We start from the raw sequence: 8663 nt of genomic DNA on the forward strand, positions 1-8663 counted from the left end.
GAATTGAGTCAAGAATACGTCTTTTCAAGGACGAGGGGTTGTTCTGAATCACCCTGTATATCAATATCATCCTTACGGCATTACCAGGTAGGAGAGATAATTATTTCTATGGCTTGCATTTTTTACTCGCGGGTTCTCGTGGACCCTTGAGTCAGTTGATGTTGAGTCGTTGCGACAGCCTAACGTCGTACACGTTGAGTGATCGTGAAAGTAAGTTCATCAAAATGCAGTGCATTATTTGTGAGAGAGACTTTGTGCCCAGCACCTGCGACAGGTGTTGGTGCAGATACTGGCTGCGAGCAGCCGCGCGGCGTCGGATCAGCGGAGTTTTTGCGGACCCAAGCGGGGGCGAGGACGCCTCCGCGGGAGCAGGCGAGCCTGCAGAAGCATGCGAGAAGCCTACCGGTGGAGGGTCCGCGCGAGGAGGCGCCCCGGAGCCCGCAGGTGCCACTACGGGATTATTTTGGATGTGGTCACCGACAGAAGGCAGGTTGCCTTTTACAACTAGGGTAAGTTTTTTTAAATAGCTATCTTCCTTTCTTTCTTATTTGTATAATTTTTATAAATTGCTTCTTTTTTTTGTCTGTTGCAGATGACAACGGATAGGCGGATTTGCGCCAAATATATATTCATTAAAATCATAGTTTATATAATCATAGACATAAATTTTTAAATAAATATTTTTTATATTTTAATCATAAAAATATTCTTTTTTCTTTTTCCTCTTCCTCTTCGCGAACGCGAGCGATAACGGGTGGGGTGGGGCCCGTGCGCAACGGCGGCGGCGGCGAACGCGGCGGCGGCGGCGGCGGCGGCGAACGCGGCGGCGAACGCGAGCGCAGTTCCCCTTTCCCTGCGCATCCCGCATCCACGACGCGGTTCCCCCGTCCCCGCAGACCCCGGACCCACGACGCGGTTCCCCCGTTCCCGCAGACCCCGGACCCACGACGCGGTTCCCCCGTCCCCGCGGTCAGGCCAGCTGATCGAGCGGCTTTCTGCGGCTTCCCCCTCCCCGCGGACCCCGCATCAGACCGTGAACGTTCTGAGCGGTTTCCCCCTCCCCGCGGATTCCCCCCGCGGACCCCCCTCCCCGCGGACCCCCCGCGGACCCCCCTGCCTCTCACCCCCCCTCGGAGCTCCCGGGGCAGAACCGGCTCTTATTAGCTACTACCAATTATAATTCGTTCGGAATTAAAACCGATAACTTTTTAATCCGGGCGCGGATTGAACCGATTAAAACCGATTAAAATCAATTAAAACAAATTACGTTTTAATCGGTTTTAATCGAACATTTTCAGCAGGGATGGTTGCGCGACAGATTTCGCAGGGGCAGGCACGGCTCAATAGGTAACGATGGTATATGTATACCATCCATGCCATATATGTATACCATCGTTATCTATTGAATCGTGCCTGCCCCTGCGAAATCTGTCGCGCAACCCGTTGTACTGCCAAATATGTAAATGCAACACCCTGTATATATAGGGTCCGACAAAAAGATCTGACCTTTTTACGTTGACAGTACCGGTGCCTACGACGGTCGAATGCAGATGGGAGGAGGAGGGATGACTGCTGTTAATAATGTCATTTAAGTTGCAATGACGTTGTGGAACGCTACGCATTGAGCGTTTGCCGTGGAGGTGTATTGTATTTTTTTTTATAGTTTCGACAACAGTTTGCTATGAGTCGCAATGAACGCGTTCTCAGCCGTAACACAATCTTGTTACGGATGAACAATTTTCGTACGAGCGTATCCGCAATAAAACGTATGTCAATAGGCAGTGCGACATCTTCACGGCAATCGCTCAATGCGTAGCGTTCCACAACGCCATTGTAACTAAAATGGTAAATGATAATGCCATTTTAGTTGCAATGGCGCTGTGGGATGCTACGTATTGAGCGTTTGCCATGAAGGTATCGCACTGCCTCGATGTTCAATAGCATATGGGCGGTCCGTGGTCTCCCTGTTGATGCACGTTTTAATGTGGATACAGTACGAAAATTGTTCATCCATAACAAGATTGTGTTACGATTGGGATCGCGCCCATAACGACCCACAGCGAACTATTGCCGAAACTATAAAAAAAACAAATACACCTCCACGGCAAACGCTTGATGCGTAGCGTTCCACAGCGCCATTGCAACTTAAATGGCAATATTAACAGCAGTCATCCCTCCTCTTCCCATCCACATCCGACCGTCGTAGGCACCGGTACTGTCAACGTAAAATCGTCAGATCTTTTTGCCGGACCCTATATATTTGTTCCCTTTGTTAGAAATTTAATAATTATAATTGAATGAGTTATACATTTTGTTATAGGTCATGATACACTACTCATTCGACTATCCAGATTTTAATGCTGAAATTCAATTAGTACGGTTAAACAGTCAACATTTTTTGAGCATTAATCCAACAAAAATGTATTCAAAATCTGAAGTGAAAGATTTGACAATTTCTACACGGAAATGCATATTTAGCGAGGAGGCTGACAAAGTGCTGTATGCCAATATCAAAGAAAGAAATTTAACTTTTACAGAATATTCATATCATAATTGCCTGGCAGAATGTCGGGCTAGTATTACAAGAGCCAAATGCAGTTGCATCCCTTATTATTTTCCACAAAACAGTAAGTAGACAGATTGTATAATTACAAGAATAGATAATTAATTCGAAAACTACTACTTGCGTAGTAAAAGAATTTTAAAACTTTGAAACGCTTCCAACTTGTCCTGTCTTATTTAATCATATAATTTGTCACTAAAGAACAAAGAATAAAATTTGACATTAGTGTTTTATAAAGTCTAATCTTTTATTTATTTTATATATATATTTTAATAATCAATATATTAATACAAATATAATCATATCTGCTTTTAATTTTTATTGTATATAATTATCGCTGTTATCTCATTTTATTATACTAACAGTCCATATAAAACAAATACTAATAGTAATATTTTGCAAAGTAGAATAGAATATTAAATTATATTAGGTTACAAAGAGAGTCCGTTTGATATACATATATAAGTACACAGCTTTATTATAAACGTGCAAACATGCACACAGTCTGACGCCTTACAGAAGAATAGCGAAAGCGGGAACTACAGTGTCCGCCATCAGACTTGAGCCAAGAGTGCATAAAATTAGTTAGACAGGAATACACGCACTAGAAACGTAATCAGGTCTTATAACGTAACCAACCTCTTATAACTGACAGAATAAAATCTATTACAACAAATACGCAAATCTCCACAAATTATTTAAATTATATAATAACTTATTTTTTAATACTTATTTATATAAAATATTTCTTTATTAAATGTAGAAATTAACTCTTCAAGTTTTTAATTAAATCAAGACCGCACAAAAAAATAATTTAAAAATATTTTCATACCGTGAAACATCAATTATGGAACATTACGTTTTAATACAATCTGGGTAAGCCAAGTTTTTTCTTCACTATAATCCAGTTAACTACTTTTAGTTATTTTTAACCTGTTTCATGTAACTTAGAAATTTGTGTGTAACAAAAATGAATGTGTGTTAACCTTAACTTTTACTGTACATATTTTGGATACATTGGATAAATTGGTTAAATTATTGTTGCATCACTTTTTGGATGTAAAACTATTTTATATATTGTCACGCGCTCGACAAGCTCGCGCTCGCGCAGGCGCGGATCAAAAGCAAAAAAGCAATTTATTTCCGGAAGGGAAGGTGTAAGCCCTCGTAATTAGGTCCCTCCAGCGATCGACGGGGAGTTGCAACGCGAAAGTTGGGCGCCAGACGTGCTCGGTGGCGACGTCACTCACAAAATCCGAAAATGTCACGACAAGACGACAAGGTCGTGTACATGAAACGCTACTCGAAATCCACGAACTCCGGAGCTCTTGTCTATAAATCAATCGCGTGATGGCCGACCGGCTCTTCCTAATGGCAGAAGGGCAGGGCGGAAACCAAGGGCGATTCGCACTAATTTCTTTAGGATGGTGGTGAGCGGGCGAAAGAATTCATACTCCAAGAATAAAATAATAACAGAATTGTTTAATAAACGCGTAGCGTGGCGAAGAAACAGAAAATAATAGAGTGAACAAAGATTAACAAATTTCATTAGAGCCAAAAAGATTTAATAAAAAAGGAAAGGACCTTTCGGTTCGAGACCGCGCACGAAAATTAGTGTCGCGCCGACGCATCGGCGGGGCGAGTGAACGCACTTGGCCGAAAAGAAAAGCCTCAGCTCGCAATGCACAACGCAATAAAGAAAAAGACCAAAAGAAAGAACGAAAACGCATAATTAACAATACGATATTTGTGTACCACAAAGTGATCTATCTCACTGTGCCGTGATTACCGATACCGGACACGAAAGAATTAAACGGGTGGCCTCTGTGAGAGGCGCGCAAAATAGACGAACTGACGGAAACGGACAATGATCTTACGCCGACACAACACGAAGAACAAATCAGACGCTTAAGTGACGTAGCGCGGTGATACTCTATCTCCGGTGGGTAGACGCGACCGTTCTGTCGGAGAACAATGAATCCCGCAAATCGGCGCACTTCACCCCTTTTCGGCGACACCAATTCGCCCATAGTGTGTACGATTGCGATAATTCGACGCAAGTATTCGCGAACTACATGACGGATTCACAATTATTCGCACTCTCCGGTACGCGTACTACAATACCCGCGAACCCGAGTACCCACGTACTCACTATCGTATTCGCGCACGGATGCGCGAGGGCTTTGCGGCGCACTCACGGCAACGATCCCCGGGTGGCTCGACTCGCGGCACTACGCTTTCGGCAGCCTATGACAAGACCTTGAGGGGTTTCTCGCACTTGAGATCGGACATAAAAACTCAACGAAATACGCGTCGCCGAAAGGGCGACGGGAACACTAATGCGAAAATGGCGTATCCGACCGCAGAATGTGAGCGCGAGCCTCGGCTTGCCCGTTGCTTTACAAGACTCACGCAAAAAAGAGAGGTCACCTCACCGACACAATCTTTTCCTGGAGGGTCTTTCGGGAAGATCCTTAAGGCCGACAACCAGGCTCCTTTCGTTCGTTCGCTCGCCGAATCGACCGCACGCCTCGGGTGCTCGCACGCAAAAGCGTTCGATACGCGATCGATAGCTGCACCCCAGCCCGGGCGTGCGCGACACAGCGGCGCGTGCGGCCGCGACCAATCGCGGCCCGCCCGTGGGTTCGACCGTGACACGGGCGTAGATGGCAAGTCTTTCCTCGGGCGTCTCGCGCCTTCGCGAGACCGCCCGATTTCCGGGATGTGATGGCGTGGTGTCCTGCGGACGTGTCTTCCGCCTTCTGATTCGGGACGATTTCGTGAGCTCGCCCCGGCAGCTCTCGATGGCCCTGGGCCCTGGGGAAAACCGCCGGCCGTGTTGCCCATCACGGGCCTCAAATCCTACGCCAGCCTTCATCGCCTGGCGACTCCCAAAAATCCTTGCGCGCAACCACGTGCTCAGCCCGTGCGCGCTCCTTCGCTCGCTCGCTATGTGGCCGATGCGTACCCCCTTTGCTTCTGCACCGGGTCGCCTCTAATCCTGGGCGTCATCTCCTGGTCTTCCTGGCGGCCCCGATTTCTCGCTGTAGACGCTCCATGCATCCGGTGAGGTGCCCGAGATACATACAAAAATGACAAAAGAATAAGTACTATGTATGCGATATTATTTTGGGCCTCCCGGAGATCTCGGTCTCGCTTTTTAGAACACGGCTGCCGGTCCGGCAAAAGGGGTGCGAACCCGCGCCTTGTGACGGCGGCGGGATGCTGCTCTGCTGCAGCGAACTGCAACGTCACAATGTATATCTAAACTTTCAAACTTTTTGCATATACAGACGAACCTCCGTAAAGTTAACCTTCGTAAAGCACACATCTTAACCTCCCATACAATCCCCTTTCCTATGACTCTCCACTACATATACTTGCTTTCCATCTGTCAATTTCAAATAAACTTCGTGGATATCTAGCGAATTCTTTAGGTATAAATTTTCTCATATTTACATATTCATTACAAACACTTTGTAGTATATGTGATTTTATTCGAACATGCATTTTGCCTCGTACTCAAATTTGTAATAATTTTTTCATAACTTCTAAGCATACTAAATGCATATAATCCTAAATGCATATAAAAGGGTAATTGAGACACCATGCCAATGTCTGTATTTTTAAGAATAGATGTTATATGATGATGTTCAGGTTGCATTCTGTTTTTGAAAGAAGCATCTGTTCGAAGAAAACATTTCAGATCTGGAAAAACAACTCTATTTTTTATAAATTCACCTTCACAAATTTTGTACGCATTTTGTACAACCAAAATATCCTGTATAATTTTTTATTCCAGCAATAAAAGCCCATGCTGGAGCATCGCATATTAAAGCATTTATTTTTACAGGAATAAGTTTTTCATCTATATATATACACCACAATTATCTTTTACACGCAATATATCTGTAACTAATGGCGGTAAAAAGACATTTACATCCGGTTTTTTGTTATCATATAAAATAAATTCTAATTGGAAATGGTTCTGTATACAAATTACTGTCTACTAGAGCAGCTAAAATAGACCAAAATTGTCCAGAGGAACTTTTAGATATAAGCAATCCATCTATATTGAAATTTAAATAAATTTGTTGCGGTAAATTGACATTTACATAATGTTTATACAGGGTAATTCAGAACAACCCCGGTGTCCTTCTAAAGACGTATTCGTGACTTAATTCTAAGACGATTTTTCCTTTACAAAAATTTTGTCCGAAGCTTAGTTTTCAAATTATAACGAGAAATAGTTAGCGAATTACGGGACGCGTACGGAAGGTAGACAGGGGCGGCGCAACTTACTGTCCGCCGGCAGGCGGTACGCGGGACCGTCGCGACGATCAGCTGACTACACGCGCGCATAAACATGCGTTTACATTTTCCCTCTTTCTCTTTTTCACATACACACACACGCACGCACGCACGCACGCATGCACGTTTGGGGAGTTTTGGGATACCCTGTATATTGAAAATAACACAACTTATAATTGTTTAATTAGATACAACAGCTTCTTTCGAGGTATATTATTTATAAAATAAATTTTCGTGTTATACATGAAGATAATGCCATTTGATTTTTTTTAATTTAACAACAGTTTTTTTTCGAGGTTGTATTATACATTTAAAGTAATACCACTAAGGTTTTTTTTAAATATTATGTATTGAATATATTGCCACTTGGATTTTTTTTAAATACATTTCTTTTCGAGGTCGTGTTACACATTTAAGATAATACAAAGATAATACTCAATTGTTAGTTAACATTACACGGTCTTTCTTGATATTTATTTATAATACAAAGATTTCAGTTTTTTAATTTCAAAAAACAATTTTTTGAGGTAAAAACATTAAAAAATATACTTGGCGATCTTTCTTTTACATTTTTAATATCTTTTTTCACGGATTTCACTAATTTTTGCTAAGTTTTTGTTTCATTAATAATAAAATGATTTTGCGTGATCGTGTACATTGAAGATAATACCACATGGATTTTTTTAAATTTAATACAACAGATTTTTTTCGAGGTATGATATTTACAAAATAATTTTAGTTATTGTATTATACATTAAAAATTAAACCAATTTGGTTTTTTAGATCAATTATAATAAAATACAGCGTTTATGAAACCATTTTATCCTTATTGTTTAAATATCAAAATAAACAAAACTAGTTTAGAAAAATTACTTTTCAGTCATGATAATTGCTACATTCCTAAGAACCTATTATTTTCACAAATACAAAATATTTATTTTATTTTGTCTTTTCTACTTTATTACATTTTATTTTTGTTTCATTGCATTTTATTTTTTATTTTATTTGTTTTATTCTTTATTTGTTTATTTATTTGATTTTATTTATTTAACTTATATCATTCCTTATTTTTGTATTTAATTCATTTCATGTTCTATTTCATTATGTTTTTTATCTGAGTTGATTCATTTTTTAAATGTAATTTTATATAATTATTTTATTTTACTTTATTGATAAAATGAATCGTATATGATCACCAGTTGTAAGATATGAGAGAAACAAGAAACCTGTGAGAGAGACGAGAGAGCCGTAAAAGAAACAAGAAGATAGAGATAAGAAAGCCGTGGCAGAGACGAGAAAATTATGAGAGCCGTGAAAGAAGCGAGGATAGTGAGAGGATACCGAGAAAAAAACGAGAAAATTGTTAGAAAGACGAGAGAGTCCTGAAAGAGAGGTGAAAGCCGTAAAAAAGTTACGAGAAAGTTAGCAGAGAGATAAGGGTTCTGAGAAAGAGACGAGAGAGCAGAGAAACAGACGAGGAAGTTGTGAGAAAAACGAGAGAGCCTTTAGAAAGATAAGAAAACTGTAGAAAAGACGAGAGAATTATGAGAGAGGCGAGAGTACCGAAAAAGAGACGATAGAATTGTTAGAGAGTCGAGAAAGACATGAAAGAGACGCGAAAGCCGTAAAAGAAACGAGAGAGTCGGGAGAAAGATGAGGATTCTAAGAAAGAGACGAGAAAATTGTTAAAGAGACGAGAGAGGAGAGAAACAGACGAGAAAGCTGTGAGAAAGACAAGAGAGTCGCGAGAGAGATAAAAAAGCCGAGACAAGAAAGCTGTAAGAGAGAC

The sequence above is a fragment of the Wasmannia auropunctata genome, unplaced genomic scaffold (assembly GCF_000956235.1).
Source record: "Wasmannia auropunctata unplaced genomic scaffold, wasmannia.A_1.0 LD336006.1, whole genome shotgun sequence".
Taxonomy (NCBI): domain Eukaryota; kingdom Metazoa; phylum Arthropoda; class Insecta; order Hymenoptera; family Formicidae; genus Wasmannia; species Wasmannia auropunctata.